This window comes from Theropithecus gelada, chromosome 7b (assembly GCF_003255815.1).
Source record: "Theropithecus gelada isolate Dixy chromosome 7b, Tgel_1.0, whole genome shotgun sequence".
NCBI lineage: Eukaryota > Metazoa > Chordata > Mammalia > Primates > Cercopithecidae > Theropithecus > Theropithecus gelada.
Window position 1 is genome coordinate 7,069,132 of NC_037675.1, and position 21,110 is coordinate 7,090,241.

Sequence of the window (21,110 nt, forward strand, 5' to 3'; positions counted from 1 at the left end):
TTTTGGTGTTTTAGTCATGAAGTCCTTGCCCATGCCTATGTCCTGAATGGTATTGCCTAGGTTTTCTTCTAGGGTTTTTATGGTTTTAGGTCTAACATTTAGCTCTCTAATCCACATTGAATTAATTTTTGTATAAGGTGTAAGGAAGGGATCCAGTTTCAGCTTTCTACATAAATAAAGAATTACTTAGAGATCTAACAATAAATGACTAATTAAGTGTTAATACATTATGGTCCATATATATGATACTATACAATGCAGACCTTAAAAATGACAACTTTTAAAAGTAGATATTTAATGTGTCTGAAAGGACACACATGCAAATGGTAAGAAAACCTAATAGTGTAAAAGATAATGTAGTAAAAACGTGAATTTCAGTCCCTCCCTAATTTCCTGCCACTGGGATAACCATTACTTAGAGGTTCTTGCATATCCTTTCAGAGATAGTCAAGGCTTATAAAAGGATATGTTTCCCTGTTGCCTTTGCACAAATGCAAGCTTGTATTCACATTGTTCTGTGCCATATTATTTCTGCTAACAAACTGTCTTTGAGATGATTTAGTATCAGTTCATAGAGATCTACTGCATTCTATTTTTATAGTTGCTTACCAAGAATGATATTTTAGCAATATGTATTGACATGTGAACATGTTTACAATATATTTCCAAGTGAGAAAAGACACCAAGCAATTTCTCTAATGCCATTTTTTGTTTTTGTCAAATAAAGAGAAAATATTTTTATATACATACCTAGGAAAAATACTGGGATCATATAGAATTATAAGTCAGAATGTAAACAGTAGTTATCTTTGGGTGGTGGGATTTGGGATGCTTTTTTACTTCATCTTTTGTGATGTCTTCTGAGTTTTCTGTATTGAACCTTAAAAACATAACAAAGCAGATGTGAGACCTATGAGGACAGTGGAGCTGTTCCTCCCTCAGTGGATCCCGAGGCTGACTCATTCACCCACCCAGGATCCATCTGCCCATTTGTGGTGAAAGCCACGGCTCTGGTGTCACTTAGGGTTGCTGACTGCACAGAGCAGGATTCCCATAATGTTGCCTCATGCCATGTGCTTGATAGTCATTGATGGTGGTGTGTGTGTGGGGGAGGGCGGGGGGGTGCTGATGAAAATGCAGATTCCTGAACCACATCTACTGAATCTCATACCTTGATAGTAGGCCCTGGGAATTTGCATTCTTAAAAAACAGGCTAAGTGGTCATACTGCCATTAAAGTTTGAGAAATAATTATAGAGATCAGGAATTTGCCAACTGTTTCATAAAAGAGCAGAGAGTAAATATTTTAGACTTTGCTGGCCATATGTTTTCTGTTGCAATCACTCAAGGCTGCTGTTGTAGCATGAAAACAATCATAGTCAATTTGTAAATGAATGAGCATGGCTGTGTTCCAATAAAACTTTATTTATAAAAAACAGGTGCCAAGCCAGATTTGGCCTGCAGGTCATAGTTTCAGACCCCATAGTTTCATGTTACCCTTAAAAAAAGTTGGACCAGGTGTGGTGGCTCACGCGTATAATCCCAGCAGTTTGGGAGGCTGAGGCGGGTGGATCACCTGAGGTCAAGAGTTTGAGACCAGCCTGGCCAACATGGTGAAACCCCATCTCTACTAAAAATACAAAAATTAGCTGGATGTGGTGGTGTGTGCCTTTAATCCCAGCTGCTCAACTGGGTGTGCCTTTAATCCCAGCTACTCAGGAGGCTGAGGCAGGAGAATCACTTGAACCCAGGAGGCAGAGGTTGAAGTGAGCCAAGATCGTGCCACTGCACTCCAGCCTGGGCAATGCAGTGAGACTCTGTCTCAAAAAAAAAAAAAAAAAAAAAAAATTGATCAGCAGGTGGGGGAGTCTACCAAGAGCTCCTTCTATTTGAAGAAGCAGGTCATAATATTAATAGCTACAGTTAATTAAGTGATTATTTTATGTCTGGCAGTTTTCAGACACAACCTACACCTTAGTACAGCCCTGCATAGTAGCTATACCAACAAGGCCGTTGAAAGAACAAAGTGATTAGCCCAAGCTTACACGATCAGTAATGGCTGGCTTGGCCTGAATGCAGACTTGGGGAGGAAAGTGGTAATGCCACAGTCTATTATTCTCTGTTCTTTGGGAAATAATGATTTCAAAATCTCTTCCCAGGGCATTTGACACACAGGTCCCTCTAAGTCCCCAGCCTAAGGAGGAATAATCACAGCCACACACTTGGTGGTGGTACAGATCCTGGGGTAATTCTGTACCTCCCAGATGCCTTGACTAATTGGGGTCCTGAGTAGTGGGGGTCTTCCAGATGCATTGGACAATGCTCAGTCTGAGGTGGCTCAGTTCACTTTCTTGAAGGGGAGGAGAGTGCTGTTGCTATAGAAATAGCTCAGGCCACTGTGAACCTTTCTGAACCCTGCTGCTCAGAGTCTCCCATCACTGTGACCAAGAGCCTTTAGAGCCAGACTCCTGACAGGAGACTTTCTTGCGTCCCTACCCCAGTGACCATGCAAGTTTCCAGATGGCCAGTGTTAAACATTCACCCTGCTTAGAGCCCGTGGAGATAGGTTAGTGCCCTACGTGTCTGCAGATGGGGCTGGCCAAGAGAGACGGTGGCAGTGGTAGGCAGAAGGCAGTCCCTCCCTTCCTTCTGTCTTCTCCCTGCCCCAGCCTTCCTGACCCTCAACCACATCCCGACTCTAGGGCAAAGAAAAACCCTCTGGGCTGTATTCAGCCTCTGGGGCTGATGGTTCAGCTTTATAGCTTTGTCAGGTAGCAATGTGGGTGATGCTAGTCCCCTGTGAGGTTACTGTTATAAAAATACTAGTGTTTTACATTTGTAGACAGCCCAGTTTGCCTTGAGATGTTGGTTTATTACATAAAATCTTGAAGGCTTGGGCTGCTCATTGGATTAACTGAAATAATGGACATAAAACAGAAACCAAAGGCCGGGCGCGGTGGCTCATGCCTGTAATCCCAGCACTTTGGGAGACTGAGACGGGCAGATCACGAGGTCAGAAGATCGAGACCATCCTGGCTAACACGGTGAAACCCTGTCTCTACTAAAAGTACAAAAAATTAGCCGGGCGTGGCAGCGGACGCCTGCAGTCCCAGCTACTCAGGAGGCTGAGGCAGGAGAATGGCGTGAACCTGGGAGGCGGAGCTTGCAGTGAGCTGAGATGGTGTCACTGCACTCCAGCCTGGGCGACAGAGCGAGACTCCGTCTCAAAAACAAACAAACAAACAAAAAAACAGAAACTACAACTTGGAATCCAGAACCCAGAACACAGTAACTGCTCAACCAAATAGTAGTAAATTGTATCATTGTTACCATCCATATTATGACAATCAGTAGTCCGCACAGCAGCCCCGTGAAGTCAATATTATCATTCTGTTTTTTACACGTAAGAAAACTGAGATTCACAGACACCCCTAGAGTTCCAAGGAGGGTCAGCAGGTTTGTCTGGCTTCCAAGCTGCATGCTCTTAGTCACTATCATGCATTTTAAAGTCAGAATAGAAGGAGACCTAGGGCTGCTGGGAACCTTGGGGAGTCCCCATCCCAGGGACCTGCAGGAAGCCCTTGACAGATTATTCTTCAGTTCCCTCAATCACCTGAGAGCCTCCTGCCTTCCCATAAACTAGTGAGTGTCAAACTCCCTAAGCTAACAGCTTCATACTGTCCTCTAATCAGTTAATAAGCTGCTTACCCAGCCTCAGGTGGACATTTGGCTGAGGCTTAACTGGGCCTTTTTTGGCCCTGGTCCTGGCCCTTTTTAATCCACTCTCCCACCCCTTTCTGCTGTCTTTCTCTCTCTCCAAGGATGCAAGCATTAATACTTCGGGAAACAACATAGCACCTCCTGGTAGAAACCTTAACTCGATATTGCACCTGAGGTCATGACTAGCCACCTGCCTTGGAAGGACCCTATCCAGGTTCAGGGAGGCAGCTTAGGAAGGTGTGAAGCAGCAGCCTGGATAGATGCCTCAGACATCGAGCCCTGAACCATGTCCAGGGGTGAACCCCCACCCCATTGCTCATCATCTGTATCTCAGTGAATTTCCTGTAAACTAGAGACATAGGAGTCATTCTTGACATGTCTTCTTGCCCAGTCCCTATCTCTTTACGCCTCTCTGCTCTTGCACAGCCCAGTCCTGTCTTTGTGACCTAAGTATCTCCTGAAGCTGTCCCTTCTCTCTTTGCACACTGCCACCCCTCCATTTCCTCTGGGCTCCCACCTTAGCTTTCTAGCTAGACCTCCCACATGGCTCTGGACCTGGCCCCTTCAGTGTGTGCCCTACTCTGCAATCACAGTAGCAGAGTCATGACTTTTAAATGAAAATTGGGTTCTGTAGCAGACTCCTGGTTCTGAAATGAAAATAGGGCCCAGGATGCTCTAGCCCCTGCTGTGTCCCCAGCCTGACTGAGCTATAGGGTTTCCACTCCTGCCAATCATGTTCCATGCTCCCTAAGACTGAGGTTCCTCTTGCACCTTCCCTCTGTAGCACTTTGCACAGTTATTGACAGGAGCATTTGATTGGTGCTTTGCCCCTACAAGTAGACTGTTTGGTTTGCTCACTGCAGCACCACTCATGTCAGCAGACCACCTAAGACATAGGGTGCATGAATGTCCTCTGGGCCCCTTGGGCATTGCACCCAAAGGGCTGGAACCTGGAGCTCCTCCTCTGACCACCGCTAGTTTTGTTACTACTATGATGAAGATACGATCTGGGATCTTTCCTTTTTGTACCTGTGGATTGCCTGTAAGATGGAGACAAGGATATCCTGGGGGAGAATGTTCTCCTCCATCCAACAGCCCTTGCCTTGCATTTCTTCCCTTTGCCTACCCCACGCTGCCTGCAGACCGGAAGACACTAGGGCTGACCTGTCTTCCTAAGATCCCACCTCCATGTTTATCTGATCTTCTTTCTTCCTTATCGTCTCTTTCTTTACCCACCACTTTGTGCAGTATCTGGCCAATCCTATGGCTTCTTTTCCATGCCATGACACTAAGATTTCTTCCCCAGTCATGCTACTGGGGCTCATTAAAATTTAGAGCTAGACAGGCTGGGGTCAAATCTCAGTTCTGCTGCTTGGGAGCTGTGGGGCTTCAGGTGACTTATGGACCATTCTGGGCCTCCACACCCTCAGCTGACAAATGAGAGCGATAATTCTTATCATACTGGGTTTTATGATAATTAAATGAAATTGTGTATATAAAGCAATTAGCTTAGACCCCAGTCGTGTAGTAATCACTCAATTAATGTGTTGGTGGGAGAAATCATTATGATTTTTGCTGCATTCAGAAAAGCTGTGAGTAATCCACAGGTCCCATTATGGCTGTGGGTCATAGCCTTGGTTTTATGGTAGAATCACATAGGGGTCTTTAAAAAATTTCAACAGCTAGGCTACTCCTCTAGCCAGTGGGTCAGAATCTCAGTGGATGGGCTCTTGGTGTTGGTTGTTTCTAAAGCTGCTCAGGTGATTTTCAGTGGGAAACTAAGGCTGTGAGTCTGTGCTTTCCCATCCTTCCAGCCCCCCACCTCTTTCTGCCAGAACACAAACCTTGGAATGTAAAGGAATAGGAGGGATGTGGGCTGAAAACATGGCGGGAAAAGCTCTCCTTTATCGGGCTCCCACAACATCTCTGGCACTGTGCTTGGTGCTTCAGTTTCATGTTCCCATTTGATTTTCACTGTGAACTCGTGATACAAAAATTATTGTCCCTGCTTCTTTTAGGAGCTTTGGGAAGGACGAGCTCCTTGCTTAATGTCAGGTATTAGGTGGCTTAAGGATGAAGGACCACAATTCAAGGTTGACAAGGTTGGGGTCAGGACGCTGTCTCCTATTCTCTCCCTCTTGCAGCCTGCTCCTTTGGTGAGGTAACTGAACGCCCCAATTTTCCCCACCCTCTGCGTGAGGCCTGGCTGCTGCTCCTGTCCACTGCAGTGTTTAATGACCCAGCCCGCTTGTGGCTCACCGGGCCCTCGCCAGTGATCTGCCACCTGTTCTACCATGCGCGGTCGTGCTGTTTGCTTAACGGGGAAATTTAAGTGCCTTGCAAAGACTCCCCATGGATGTGGGGAGAAGCATCCACTGACTAGAAATGGGAGCACTGTTGTTGTTTTGTTATTGCCATCAATTTCCAGGCACTCTGTTGGGTTGGAAAATAATGAAGGGTGGATGGGCAGAGAGAGGGAGGGATTCTTTCTTGTCTGACTGTGCAAGTAGATTAGAGAGAGAATTCTCTCCTTCATAGCTTCTCGAACTTTACTGTGCGTGTGGAGCTCTGGGGATCTTGTTTTGATGCAGATTCTGACTTGATAGGTCTGGACTAGGGCCTGAGGTTCTGCATTTCTGCCAAGCTCCTTATATGAGGCTGGTCCTATTGGTCTGCCAGCCACACTTGGCTTAGCAAAGCTTTAGCTTCCAGTGAGGGAGACTCAAGTCTATTTTTTGGCCCCTGCAATTTTTATTTTGGAAAGTGTCATGGAATGGTATAGAAATCTGGGTTCCAGCCCTGGCTACACTTTGATTTATCTTTGGATATCTTTTGAGCTTCACTTTTATCCCCTATAATTGGAGGGATTTGAATTCAAGGCTTCCAAGGTTCCTTTCAGTTGTAACATTCTATGATTCTGTCAGTTGGAGAGGGTAGATTAGAGGGAGGATGGAGTGAGGAGGATGGGAACTAGTGGGAGGTGGGAGTTGTCAGGAGCACCCACTGCATATATGGGCTATTCTTTTTAGGATCACCAGGTTTGAATCCTGAGGGGCCAGAAGTGAGGAAAACGGGCAATGAACTTCCTTTTGTGTTGTGTCCAAAATCCCAGCATAGACTATGAACTCTGGGCAGGTAGTGAGAGTGCCTCTTGCTTCCTAACTCACATACTTGGCTTCTCCAAATGGCAGGAGTGTATTTGGGGATGTCTGCCATTCTGCGGGTTTCATGGATGGTAGGCACTGTAGGATACAGATACAAGCAAGGCACACTTTTTGTCCTTAGTGAGCACAGTGTTTTCTTAAGAGAATGGCATATCTTTCAGAACCTGGAGTCTTGCTGTATTTTCAGATTGGAATCGCTCTTCCTGATACTGTGTGTCCAGCAACTGGGGTCTTTGCTGTGGGCTACTGTCAGCATCTCCCAGTGTCCTGACTGTTGGCTCTGGGTCTGCCCCTACTTGCCCAACACCATATCTCTAGGATGTCGCTTGCTCTCCTCCTTGGGGTCCTCTACTTGCCTGCCACTGGGATATCTCTGCTTTCTACCCCTCTCCCCCTTTTTGGTTTCTTGGATACCCAAGTAGTGACCACTTCCAGTTTGGCTTCTCCCACTGCCTACTGGGACTTAGTGATGATAGTACATTCTATTTGGTGGGTTCAGGTCTGAGCTTGTGTTATATTTTTATGTTGCCATTCCCTGCAGAGGATTTCGTACACAGGCAGGCTTTATCCATTCTTCCCAATTAGACATATCTGTGTGCAAATGGATAGGCCTTGGGCTCCTGTCTCTCATTGCTCTTGAGAGACTAGGAATGGGCCACAATTGGGCCAGGGAGGGCTTTCAGAACAGGGAGACTGTGAAGTCTGGAGACAGAGTCCTGGTGTGGATGGGGGTGCTACCATGCCCTCTTCAGTTCTTCCAGACTAACAGAAGCTCTTGAAACTGCATGGAGCCCAGGAAGAGATATGCCTTTATTTTGTACTTTATAGACTTTCTTTTTGAGACATGATTTCACTCTGTCACCCAGGCTGGAGTGCAGTAATACGATCACGGCTCTCTGTAGCCTCCAACTCCTGGCCTCAAACGATCCTCTCACTTTAGCCTCCTGAGTAGCTGGGACTACAGGCGCATGCTGCCATGCCCAGCTAATTTTTGTATTTTTTTTGGTAGAGATAGGGTTTTGCCATGTTGCCCAGCCTGGTCCTGAACGTCTGAGCTCAAATGATCGACTCACCTCAGCCTCCCAAAGTGCTGGGATTACAGGTGTGAGCACTGCGCCTGGCCTGTGGACTTATTTTTATAAAAGGAATATATATTCATTATATAAAAATCTAGAAAATATTGTATAAAAAATTAGTGGTAATCTTATTTTTCAGAAATGACCACTGTTAGCATCATATGTGTGAATACATATATGTAAATGTATATATGTACATATGCACATATATCTATGTAACTGTAAATCTGTACCTAAGTATCTATATTCCCATACTGTTTAAAAATTTTTTGAGATGGAGTCTTGCTCTGTCGCCCAGGCTGGAGTGCAGTGGGGCAATCTCAACTCACTGCAATCTCCACCTCGCAGGTTCAGGCAATTCTCCTGCCTCAGCCTCCTGAATAGCTGGGATTACAGGCACCCACCACCAAGTCCAGCTAATTTTTATTGTATTTTTAGTAGAGACAGGATTTCACCATGTTCGTCAGGCTGGTCTCGAACTCCGGAGCTCGTGATCCATCCCCCCTTGGTCTCCCAAAGTGCTGGGATTACAGGCATGAACCACCATGCCCAGCTCATTCCCATACATATTTTAACGATACATTCAAGTGAAAATGGTCCTGAGCAATTCAAACAGTGTTTGACCTATTTTTTTCACACAACTCTCTTTCTTAAGCATCCTTCTGTGTCATTCAATAACCCTGTCTCTAGCTTTTCCATTACTCTGCAAAGCTCATTTTCCTTTCTTACATTATTTCTTCTTTTCACATTGCTTGTGTATTATACAATTTCACTTGGTTAATTCAGAATCTAATCCATTTGCCCAGAGGCTGCATGGCAAAAGGGCAAAGTGTGCATTTATAAAATGTGAATGAGCATAAGGAAGACACAGGCCAGGGTTGCTCAGCTTCTTGGCCCAGTACACCTCCCTCTGTGCGTGTTTTCAGCTCGGCTTTGTTTAGGGAGCCTCTGGTAGGGGAGGACTTGGCAGAAGCCAAGCCAACCTTGTCCTGTCAGCAGGTGTAGCAGCTGCTGCATCCATTAGCAATTATGGGTCATCCACTGTGGGGCATTTCAGAGGCCTGAGGGACACAGCCCTGCCATGAGCAGAAACCACTGGGGAAGCCGGAATGGACCAATGAAAATATGTAATCTTGACAACAGAATCCTTGAACATATGCACACATACACACGGACAAATGCTCACAGAGTGCAATGGAAGCAGCAGAAAGCAGTGACTATGGGTGAACACTCTGGGCTAAGACTGAAATTGGAGTCCTAGACTTGAGACATTCTTTTTGACTTGGTTGAGCCACTTAAACTTTCTGAACCTCGCTGTCCTCATCTGTAAACGTGAATGGTGCTCACATGAGAAGGTATTGAGAGATTTGACTGGGATTACATATGGGAAGCACTTGGCACAGGGACTTCACGTGGTCCATGCTCAGAAAGTGGCCACCACTGGCTTAGTTTTAGGGATCTCAGAGGTGGGGGAAGGGCAGTGCTTCTGGTGTGTGTGTGTGTGTGTGTGTGTGTGTATTTCCACTCATGAGGTACCTTTCTTTTGATGAACGTATAATACTTCATGGAGTTATTTTTATGTAATGTCTGTGTGAAGCACAAGGAAAAGATAAGGTCTCTTCTAATCCCAACCATTCACGACTCTTTAAGGTAGCAGTGGCTAGGTCCTTGGGCCTTCCTTGAATGTTCCCCTAATTCTGGAGAGTCATTTCTGACACATTAAATGTAGACAGTCAGGCCAATGCTCTCCAGAACCTAGGAGAGCTGAAGGCAGTACCTGAAATTGGCAATGTTGAGAATAAGCTGGGCAGGAGGAGCCGTGGTTAACAATCGGGTCCCTGGCCTCTCTGGGTTGTGCTTTCTCTCTCCAGGTGTAGTTTAGTTTGAATTATTTATGATGATACTTTCTAGTCATTTGGGAAGATGAATGAAGTCTCAGTAATCAGAGCCCATGCACAGCCTCTCTTAGCTAAAGTCAATTGAGACATCAATCCATGAAGAGTGCCAGGACTAAAGAATTTCAGGGCTTGCTCCCAGGATGAGCCACAGGCAACAGAGTCCCATCAAGCAAATGGACAGCCCAACTTGCAGTAGCAGAGTAAGGGTGCTCTGTCTTCTAAACATAAAAGGACAGATCAGCAGAGAATTAACCCCTTGGCTCTGGCCTCTTAGCCCTTGCAGGTGGATAACTTGTCCCCTTTGTTCTCTTTCCCATCTCCGTGCTGATGCCAATGAGATGTTTAGAAATGCCTTCTCCTCACTGCCCCCACAGTCATAGTTTCCTTGAGCTCAGCCACACAGAATTGGCAGTAGGAAGAGACAAGAGAGCATGAAGAAGCAATGGCTCAGGCTGCAGAAAGGACTGAGAGGGGGCGGACAGCCAGGAAGGGGCAGACACAAACACACACAGTTTGAAGTAACTGAACTTCAGTGCTGATAGCTGGGAAGTGCCACCATCATGAGGCTGTCAAGGGCAACTCACTGAAAGTCAAAACATTGTGCTGATGACAAAGTGAGAAGCCAGCAGCTGTAATCTTTATCCTCATGAAAGACTGTTAAGGAAGCCCACACAGCATGGAACAAGTGGCCAAACATTTTCAAGACATGAGCTCAGGTTGCAGTCGGAAAGACAAACATTGTTCTAAGGAAATGCACATTTTCATTAGAGACGGTAGAATGGATTTCAAAAGGAGGCTGATAAATGTATTTTACTTTAAAACTATAATCTACCCATGTCTGAACTGGAAGGAATCTCATGCAACAGTTCTAGACATACCCGCATGCAGTGAAAAGTCGTCATCTTTCAACGTCAAAGGTGGATGTATCCCTGACATCTCATCCATCTTGTCATATTGAAACCAGCAAATTAGTGTTATTTGTAGTAAAATATTCTGTAAAGTGGTATTCTCTGACCCAGGATCAGCTCTGCTTTTGGAGTCAAAGCAGATATCTTCTTCCAGATGCCTGGCTATTTGGGGGAAGAGGAGGTCCCTTATAGCAAGAATGCTAGACTCAAGAGGAAATTCAGTAGCACAGAAAACCTAGGTCAGTGACAAGTTATACAGAAGAATGTCTCTAGTGTAGAACTGTCCATTGGCATCCCATGGAATGGATTCCTGGTTGTGCTGCTCCAGCCACAACCTCTGGGATATATCTAGAGTCTCCTTTTGCACTTTGGCTCTCAAAATGTTAGGAGCTTGTTGTCTCTAGTTCAGGTGGGGACTCTGTGGGGAATGGGAGGCTATTGGAGGGGTTTCCATATGCCTTAACCCCTCACTTTCATGTGGGGATGGCTTACAGCATGGCACTAAGGACTTGTACCCTTTCAGGGTCACTGTCTTCTATGAATCCCCTCCCAGAGGGGAGACGACTGAGAGTGGACGACTACCATGGGTAGATGGGATTTTGATCCAAAGAAGGAAAGAGGTTTCTGTGTTTGAACAATCTAAGCTCTTTTTTGTCTGTTAAACCTATGGGCAGTACTGAAGCTGCCCCATCTTTCACCACTCTGTTGAATCAGAAAAAATCATGTTCTGCTCTGCCTCTCTCATACCAATCAGATATCTATCCATCATTTGTGTGTGTGTGTGTGTGTGTGTGTGTGTCTCTGTGTGTGTGTGTGTGTGTGAGATTTATTTTAAGGAATTGACTCGAGCAATAGTGAAGGCTGGCAAGTTTGAAATCTGTAGGACAGTTTGGCATTCTGGGAACTCAGGCAGGAGTTGATACTGTGGTCTTGAGGCAGGATTTCTTCTCTGGGACACCTGAGTTTTTGCTCTTAAGACCTTCAAGTGATTGAATGAGGCCCATTAATATTATCAAGGTAATCTTTACTTAAAACCAACTGATTGTGGGTGTTAATCACATGTATAAAATACCTTCACAATGACACCTAGATTACTGTTTAGGAAATAAGTCCTACCATCTAGCCAAGTTGACACATAAAACTAACCATCCTTGCCTAACCTCCTTGAGCCTATGTTCCTCATGTATAAAATGGAGTTATAATATCTGTAACACAGGTTGTTGTGAGGATTAATGTATTGACATCCATGTAGTTCTTATTCTGTGCCCAGTAGGTACTTTCTATTAGGCTGGTTTTCGTATTACCACCAAAGGCTGTGAGTCGTATAGCAGAGATCATCAAAACGCCCTTCATCAACTGTGACTGGAGGTGGTTACATCTTTGTGCAACAGGCCTTTTGAGCTAATAGAGATAGGCCTTGAAGGGTGGTGGGATTCTGGAAGGTAATCCTCTTGGTAGAGTTGGAGCATTTCTTAGTTGATTAGAGAGTGCTAATTGAAATTCAGCTGTGATAGAATCTTCTTGGGGAGATTTTGGGGGGATGGCACATTCTTTTGAGAATATTTACGCCAATTCTTCCTTCCCTGTGTCTTTTAAAAAATTATCATGGATATATAATAGTTGTACATACTTATGAGGTACATTTGAAATTTTGATACAAGCACATAATACGTAATAATCAAATCAGTGTAATTGGGATAGACATCGACTCAACCATTTATCATTTCTTTGTGTCAGGAACATTCCAGTTCCACTCTTTCAGTGATTTTGAAACATGTAATGAATTATTGTTAACTATAGACATCCTATTGTGTCTACTGAACACTAGATCTTATTCCTTCTGTGTTTTTGCACCCATTAACCATTCCCACAAGTTTCTTTTTCTTTTGCCCTTTCCAGATGGCCTATGTATAGAAAGATTGTTTTTTTTTTTGTTTTGTTTAACTAAATATACCAAAAATATGCTTAATTCAAATCTAGCAATTCATGAAGAATTAGAAGTACCTTCTAGAATGCCTCTTATGCTGGGGACATCATCAAGAATCACCTCTTGCTTATTCTGTCAGCATCTTCTTCCTGTACCATCTATAATTCTGTTGCATAAGACCAGGGGAGATGCTGGCCTGAAGCAGGGGCAGAGGTCGCTGTGGTTCGGGGCAGGTCCTTGTGGTTCTGGTGGTTGGGGATACCCCATTTCCTCTTCCTCATTTCAGCCAATTTTTAAGGTAGGAGGAGTTTATAATTTGATGGGACAGAGCCCCAGGCATTCACTCAGAGGGTCATGTTTTCAAGTGGGCAGGTTTCCTTTGCCTGAAAGGTCAGTACCCATGCAGTGTACTCTTTCTTATGCCCTTCTTCTCTGACATCCTGGCTGCATGTCTCTTTCTGTTCCCCACACTGCTGTCTGCTATCAGGCAGGTAAAGTAGCTGAGGCTCACTTGAATTCACAGAAGATGGAATAGTAAACTCTGTTTCGACTGTCTGAGGTTTACCAGAGCTCACTACTGGGAGTTGCTGGCTGCTGGCTCAGTTGTTAACTGTGTAATACTTGGTTCCCCCCAACCACTATTTTCTGCATATATCTCTCCAGATTGAAGCCCTGTGGAGAACAGGGGGTGTTGGGAGGGTCAGTCCCTTTGGCTTTTTGGTTATAGCACACTTGCAGCAGCACCGAAGCCTCTTGCATTGTTCTTTGGAGCAGAGCTTGATTCTCATTTTGCTTCTTTGCCATGTCTCTCCCTTTCACATAGAATCCAGGGAGAGCTTATGTCTGAAAGGTGGCCAGCACTGGGGCCAGCACATGGGGGTTTTAGGAAACGCAGGAGTGAGGAGTAAGCTTCAAGGAATTTGATGTGGATCCCTTCATCCTCATCACTGGAAGAATAATTAAAGTTTAATTAAACAAGCTTCAACAGTCCATAGTTCAAGCTTTGTCTGTCCATTGCTGCCCTTGGAATTAACTTTTAATCACAGAGTCCTCAGAAAGCCAGAGAAGGTGCAAAGCATCCTTGCCAACTCCATGTCCCCCTCCCCAAATCCTGAAGCCTTTTCAGTAGATGTGTGTGGGGCTAGTTCATGCTGTCGGTTGTCTCTAAGTATGTGAACCACCCCACTATAGCATTCAATTTCCAGTTTTAATGTTTGTTCCTTGTTCATATGAGCACTTAGTAACTATTAGGTCAACGTGGTCATAGAATAAGATACAGTTGCTTTTAAGTTTCTCTGACCCCCGCTTTATGCAGACTTGGAGACTCAGAGAGATCAAGCGACTTCTCTGAGGACAGTGTTGATTGGGGCAGAGCCAGGCTAGCACCCAGGCTCTTGCCTCTCAATGCCATATTCCTGTTGCTGTGGTATTTTGCACTTTTATGAACTTAAATTCTAGCCTGTTTGTTTCATGAATCATGAAGAGTTTCAGGGAATACCTGGGCAACTAAGGGATGAGATCAGTCAGTAAAATGAAGGATCTAAAATTTGAATCCATGTTCCTATTCATAATACACATCTTTGCAGTCATTTCCCCTTGTCCGCCTCTCTTGATGAGAGACTTTTTTAGCTTTTAGCAAGTACTGTAGCCAAAGCACCTTCTCTCTTCCATGTTCCTTCTCCAAATTGTCTTTTTTCTTTTCATCAGCTGGACCATGTTTTCCTTTTGCCTTCCAAAGTCAGTCGTGCTTCACATGTTGACTGCTTTCCCTGGTCCTGTGAATTCCTTCCAAGTTGCTGCCATCTTTCTACTAATAGGTTGCCCAATGCACTGTACTGGTCACCTCCCCAGAGCCTCTCATGGCCTCTTGGGTGATCTTCAGCCTCTAGTCTGGAAAAACCAAGGCTTACACCACCCACTACAATGCTCTTTCAGCCCTGTGCTCTCCAGGTGGCCTTGGCTGTTACATCTTGTCATTCATCACTCCTGCCATCTTTGCAAGATTAAGGTGAGGTATATGAGCCCTTCACTTTGGGCAAAAAAAATTGAAGAGGGTGCCACAAATAAAAAACCCCAGTAATCAATACTTTTTTAAATCTATAGATGTTTTGCATTAATTTTGTTTTTATAGCATATCACATTACAGTATTATTTCTCTTGATTACTGAGTTTCTTAGCAGCTCCCTTGATTTTGTGCCCAAGATGAAGGCTTGTCTTTTACACTCCATCTCTCCCATGCTCCTTTCCTCTTGGTTTTGCTCCTCCCTATCCATTTCTGTTATTCCTCTAGTCTTCTGGCCCCTGCAGATTTATTCCTTGTGAATTAATGTTCTGTTTACATCTTTATTAATAAAGATGTTAATAAAGATGTTAATATATTCTCTAGGCCTCACTCCAACCTCGCCATAGTCGGCCCGCTATCTGGGGCCCACTGCTCAAGAAAAGAAACTGCATTTTATCATAAGTTCTGTTTTTTACCGTCTCCTGGTGAGTATTTCCTATCCCACCCAGGTTTCTGTTATCCTCGTCCAAGTGCCTTAATGTCTCATGCACGAGGCTTGCTGAAGCTCCACGAGTGGCTTGAAAGATAAGCCCCTGTAAATAAAGCTTATGATCCTTGTTAATGTTGGGAGCTGATGGCATGCGTAGTCCAGCCAATTTGGATTAATTTTTCAACGGAGATTTTGGTAGATGCTACGTCAACAGCTTCTCTGAAATCCCACTCTCTCATTTTGCCTCCCGTCTCCTTGGCCACTCGCTCGTTTTTGCCAATTAAGAAAAGATATCACTTCTATGGTCGGGTGTGATTTGCTCTTTATAAACCCCAGTTGCTCTTCCGTGCTCAGAGTCCACTTGCCGCTTATAAACTATGCTTCTCCTATTGGCCTTACCCTTTAATAACAGCTTGAACTAGATTTACCTTTGTTTCTTTTTGTCAGAGGAAAAGATAGATTTTTGTAACATAAATTTGGCAAAATGGAAGGACACTGTAGAATAAAACATCCTTTGCAAAAAGTACACACTTTTAGCAGCTCACATTTTTAAAGAAGATTGTCGTTTTCTTGGTTCTCTTATCGAAGTAGCAAATGTCCATGAAACTAACTTGGGAAATAGAGAAAAACAGTACATCACCCTTGTGCTAGCACCCTAAAATAAACACTGTTTACATCTTGGCACCTTTCTTTCTAGTCCTTGTTACATATTTATCATGCTGTGGATGCAATTTTGTGTCTTTACTTTCACATAGTGTATCATAAATAGTCTCCATATTATTATGTAATCATTATAACCATCGTTTTTAAAGATTGCATGCTTTTCAATCCAAGTAAATTTGTCTTTTTAAATTTAATCATTCCTCTTGTATTGGTCACTTAAGTTACAAATACTGTTATCAGTAACAATGAGGTGAACATCTTTGTATATATGTTTTCCTTAGTTAGGATTATCCCATACCTTAGATTCCTGGTGGTGGAATTACTATATTAAGAGTGAGGATAAACATGTTGCTAGTGTGTTAGAGAAGAATATGACCAATCAACAAAGCCTCTATCAGCATATGAGAGTATCTCTTCCCATTCCTCTTCTTGTACTGGGTAAAAATAGTTCTTATCAGTGCATTCCTGTCACTCTAGGAGTTACTCAGGTAGACATATACATAATCACACTCTTCATAGTCCTCTGGTACATTTTTCATGCTAACAGCATCAATGATAGTAGCAATAATATTCCAACTGTTCTCTGACACACTTCTTTAACCAGCACTGTTCAATAGAAATATATTCCAGCGAAGTATGTAATGTTAAATTTTCTAGTAGACATGTTAATAACAATAAAAAGAAACAGTTGAAATTGATTTTAATACTATATTTTATTTAGCTCAATATATCAGAGATATTATCATGTCAGCCTGTGTCACTAGCCAAGTCACAGGTGCTCAGTGGCCACATGTGGTTAGTGGCCACTGTATTGGATAGCACAGCTTTGAATCATAAGCCTAAAGCACTACCAGACTCTCTTCTTTCCTTTAGAAAGGCTGTTGAATCCTTCTTTGTTTTTCAGTCTTAGTTTTGGTTCTCCAAAAGTCAACTCTGAGACAAGGACTTGATGTGCAGGTAATTTATTTGGGAGGTGATTCCAGGATGCATTAGAGAGAAAGTGGGAAATATGAAGGGGAGATGATAAAGGCAAGGAAGGGTATGACAGTAAGCAGATTACTGCAGTGGGCAACTGGAGCTTAGTCCTGCTGGGAACCATCTGAGAAACTGGGTGGCACCTGCCTCAAAGTTGCTGTCCACTGTGGATGCAGGGACTGGAACATGTATTTAGTGATTCCTGTCCTCCATTAATTAGTTATGGGTTGTTTCAGTGGTATTAATTCCCCCACACTTCTGGGTTGTACCTGCTTAGGGCCAAGCTTGCTCTTATTGTGCTGGAGAAAGTCCTTAGGCAAAGAAGAAGGATGCAGGCTCTTGAGGTGGGTGTAGTTGGGGGGCTGAACTGTCTGCTGTCTTTGCCAGGGGACTCAGGTGGGGCAGGGATATGAGTGGGGCCTCAGCAGCACCTGCCTCTGGGTCTGTGTCATGGTGAAGTAGGGTCTTCTCCAGTGGGGCTTTGTCCCAAACAGATCATCCTTGGTTGATAGTCATCGTGGGTGATTCAGTCTATATTCTTATATTTAAGCCACAGAAACTGATTCTGGCTAACCAGGCAAAATGTAAATGATGGAGGGATGCTGGGGGCTCTCCGGATATATTAAGGCCAGGAGGAGAGGGCTGGTCAGGATTGGGGACGGGAGAGAGTAAGATTTATCCCATGCTGGAATAAACTGGCAGGACAGTTAGCACCTTGGAGAACAGCATGATTAGGATGCCCTGTGTTCCCTCCCCCTGTTTGTTCTGGGGAAGGAAATGAGGAGCAAAGTCACTTTGGCTTCCTTTTAGAGGTCACCACCTAACATTATTCTCCCATTTATACTACACACAATAGAAGAAAGATAATTCCTTGATAGGAAATCAAATCGCTATTCGGGAATGAATGCTGGGCTGCTAAAAATGGACAAATGACCACTGCAGAAGGAGATTGGGCTTTCTGGTGAAATCTGAGTAAAATTGTGCTGATTTCCTGGTTTTGATAATGTGTTATGGTTATGTAAGATGTTACCACTCGAAGAAGCTGGGGCATGGGTACGTGGGACCTTTCTGTATTATTTTTGCAACTTCTTGTGGCTCTATAATCATTTCAATTGGAGTATCCAAGCTTCACCTTTACTCCCTACCTCATCCTTCAAATTACTGGTGCTCAATCTTTACACATAAAGTTACTCCTCACACCTTCCAAACCTGGGTAGGGTTATGCACCTATTTATTTGGATTCAACTGGTTTTCTTGCTCTGGTTAATTTATTATAATTTTTGGAGTTTATATTTGCAGATTTGATGTTGACCTGCAATTAATTGTGGAGGATAGCAAGCAGGTCTGAAAGGGAACTGAGAGTTATACAAACCCTGCTTTCCTCCTGCTGACTCCCAGCAGGTTTCTCAAAAGTGCCGTGACAACATTGACACCCTGTAAGTGAGCCATGGTTCAATGGAGAACACTCACAACTGATCAGCCCCAGAAACTCTAGGAAGGGTTGGGTCATCCAGTTCAGAAAGCTTTGGCTCAGCCCTTTCTGCAATGTACTTGGTCAGATATAGCTCTTGGTGAGAAGAGAGTGGGCTAAAGCCACCTTTGTTGAGACATTTCCTCCAAATGGCAGCCATTTCTTTGTGTGGCTTTCCAACCAGAACATATTCTGAGAAGGCTATTAAATTCTCAGATGGGACCACTGACCTGAAGGCAGTCAACACCTAGAGAATACAAGCTGTTCTCACTATTCCTTCTTGCAGTGATTGAATGTCATTGCCGCCAAAACAGAGTCTGGGCTCACGATCACAGGTATTGTGATGTCCGCCAGAGTGCCATCAATCTGGCGAGAACCACAACTCCCAGGTAATGGGTATTGGAAGCCATTGCTTGTCTAAACAAGATCTGTGAGACTTCCATCCTCAGTTAGCTGTTTAATTTCTACTAATAATTCTCTGATAAACATTTGGCCAGTCAGATTCATTCTGTTATGATAGAGTTAAAACAGCTTAATGTAAGCAATAATAATAATTCACAGCAACAGGAAACACTGAGCCATCTTCTTCCCACTGTCTAAGTCATTCCCTGGGAGTAAATCAAGTGTTTAAGGAGGTACATTCACGTCTGCAGGGCACTGGGGCCTTGCTCAGTCAGCTAGGGTTGTGGACACCAGATGGTCCCCAGGCCCTGGCTTGAAAATCTGTGCATGACCCAGCCCTAGGAAAGCCCAGGCTCACATTCTACACGTCATCCTTCTTCCCAAGAAGGCCAAGTATTTCATGAGTATGATCTCATTCTTCCTTCTCAGCTCTCTCTGGAGGGTGGGAGGGGTCTGCTTTGGGGACGCTGCTGGCAGATTTCTTTTTATTCTTAAGCCCCGTCCTGCAGCCCACTTCTTCCAAAGGCTACAGCAAGAAGAGCCCCTTCCACTGGCTTTTTAAAGACTTGCCAAGGAGCCACATAGTGTGCTTGGGGAGGAGTGAGAGTGCATCCCCTGTTGGTATCATGGGATTTGGAATTAAGGAAGGTTTAGAGCTAATCCTGGCACCACCACACAGGTGACCTTGCTGAGGCTGTTTGCCCTCCCCAAGCCTCAGTTTCCCGTAGGATTGGGAAAGGCAATACCACCTTGTGCTGTTAAAATAGTCGATAATTGATAACAACATGCACAAGATAAGTAGAAAGCTAATATGATTAATATTAACTTTATAGCAACCCCCCGCTTGAGGCCCACAGAGAGTGTTAAAGGAATCCTTACTGAGTCCAGAGCAAGAACACTGTCTTCTGGTCCATAGTGCCCCTGGCAGATTATGCCCATGCTGTTGGGTCTGCACTGCTGATTCAGGGATCAGAACACATGTTCTTCATAACAATGATCAGGTGCATCATTGGAGACAGGTATGCCATGGCAGAAACAATGTGACTTTGAGATGAAGACAGAGTCTGTCTATTTAAATCCTGACTGCCATTTATGACCTGTGTGATCTAGGATGGGTTTCCTCATCTGTTAAGGAGAGGAACTGACACCCATCCATAAGAATGAGAAGAAGAGTAAGTGAGCAAGGAAAGTACTCAGCAGGCTGCCTGGCACATAGCAGGTCTACTGTAAATGTTCCTTTCAAATCCTCCCCTTCCTGCTTTCTAATCATGCTACCCTAAGATTGAACTGGTGGTTATAGGAGAATATAGTCCCTTCCTTTCTTCTCCCCTCCGTCCCTTTTTTTCCCCCACTCCCTGCAGACAGAATTGGCATTTTCCAGAGGAAGAATAGATGTTTAACTTTGTGATCCAAATTGAATTTCTTCTTTGCCAGAAAACGCTTCTCCATATGTTTGAGATTCCTTATTAAGGGGAAAAAATTCATGTTTACATTGAGGTAAAAACGACACTTGGTTTTACCTTCTGTGGTAGGCAGAATAAGGTTGTCTCCTTCACACAAAAAGAAAACCCAAAGCCAAAAAAAAAATATATATATATTCAGGTCCTAATCTCTGAACATATACATGTTACTTTGTACAGGGAAAGGTCTTTGTGGATGTGATTAAGTTATGGATCTTGAATTGGGGAGATTATCCTGGATTATCCAGGTAGGTCCTAAAGGCAAGAATGTGCGTCTTCGTAAGGGAGAGGCAGAGGGTGATTTGAACATGCACAGAGAAGGCAGTGAAAGAGAGATGCAGAGATTTGAAGGTGCTGGCCTTGAAGATTGGAGTGTTGTAGCCACAAGCCAAGGAATGCCATCAGCTGCTAGAAAGAAGCTGGAACAGACAAGGAGCAGACTTTCCCCAGAGCCTCCAGAGGGAGTGCAGCCCTGCTGATGCCTTGATTTCAGCCCAGCAGTACTGATTGCCAACCTTGTGCCTGCAGAACAGTGAGAGAATAAGCCACTGAGTTTGTGGGAGTTTGTTACAGCAGCCATAAGAAATGGACACACCTTCATACTTTTGGGACAAACCTCTGGCCAGTCTGGCTTGTGGCCTCATTTTTCTGAGACAGTCAACACCATGGGTACCTGTAGATGCCAGGGGGTGGGAATGCAACCTACCAGAGATTTAACCAAGCTCTGGTCCTACGTATGGGCTCTCACCTGCCAAAGGTGCAGCGGTTGCTTGTGTGTTTTGGGATTAAAGATCAAAGGCAGCACGTTTGATATAGGGCCTGAACTTTGTGGCCATGTAGTCAGAGTCTTGATGGTAATATAAGTTAAAGAGTTTCAGTGACTAGAGACCTGGCCCAGCCCTCAAAGGATAACACTGAGTGGCCAAGATAGCCGTCACATTTCATCTGATGTGCC

General features: G+C 44.2%; 1 protein-coding gene across 12 annotated transcripts in view; it reads left to right on the plus strand.

Moving 5' to 3' along the window:
• NTRK3 (neurotrophic receptor tyrosine kinase 3) overlaps nucleotides 1–21,110 on the plus strand; it is a 385,221-nt gene that overhangs the window by 146,036 nt on the left and 218,075 nt on the right. The window lies entirely within an intron of this gene.